General features: G+C 40.4%; 1 non-coding gene across 1 annotated transcript; it reads left to right on the forward strand.

Annotated features, from left to right (window-relative positions):
• The first annotated feature begins 491 nt into the window (after positions 1–491).
• Positions 492–597, forward strand: LOC124889934. Its single transcript, XR_007048846.1, has one exon. It is a non-coding gene; the product is annotated as a small nucleolar RNA R71 (small nucleolar RNA).
• Positions 598–919: the final 322 nt, after the last annotated feature.

The following is a 919-nucleotide window of genomic DNA, read 5'->3' on the forward strand; positions in this document are numbered from 1 at the left end:
TGGGGTGTTCCATAACTGATTTTGTGGATGAGTTTACCACTTCATGTTGTAGGAATTACCATAATTTAGCCTTTGAGCATTGCCTACATACATCACAGATTTCGAATTTGAAGCACATATGGCTGTTGAATAACCATTATTTCCATATACCTCATACCAACCTGCGGCTTGTTGGATGACATTGACTGAGTCTATAGGTTATGCTGCTCCTAATTTCATGGTGCTGAATGTTATGTTGATCAAATTTTGTAATGCAAAAACTGAGCTGATAGGGTTGTGAATTGGTCCACCTCAACACACCCGTAATTTTTTTTGTGGCACTTCTAGAATTTGAATGCCACTCTGAATTTCCTTGTGCTATGCAGTTCAGCAATGTGTACATCTCATCATAAGTTAGCTCTAATGCTTGACCACCTGCGTCTAAATCTAGCAAAATCTTCGTATTGTAATCAAGAGCTTTTACAAAAGTATGAGCAAGTACCTCATTCGACTGTTGGTGGTGTGGACAATCTTAAATAAGGGCCTTGAAACATTCTCAAGCATGATATAGATTTTCATCAGGCTTCTGTTTGAAGCTTACTATCTCACTGCGAAATTCGCAGTCTAGCCTGATGGAAAGAATCCGATGAGGAACCTTCTGGCTAAGTCATCCCATGTTGTGATTAAATTGACCGGCTTTACATTCAACCACCTTTTAGCTTCCCCAATAAGTGAATAGGAGAAGAGTGTCAGCCTCACATAATCTAGAGTCACCCTGGTTGGAGTGAATGTATTTGTAAGCTCAATGAAGGTCTGCAAGTGGGCTTGTGGATCTTCGTGTGAAAGTCCTGCAAACTGTCCACTGCTAATAAGAAGCTGCACCATATTGTATTTCAACTCAAAATTCTCCTCAGCTGCCGGTCTTTGAATTGGGGAAGTC

Source organism: Capsicum annuum, chromosome 12, assembly GCF_002878395.1.
Source record: "Capsicum annuum cultivar UCD-10X-F1 chromosome 12, UCD10Xv1.1, whole genome shotgun sequence".
Classification (NCBI taxonomy): domain Eukaryota; kingdom Viridiplantae; phylum Streptophyta; class Magnoliopsida; order Solanales; family Solanaceae; genus Capsicum; species Capsicum annuum.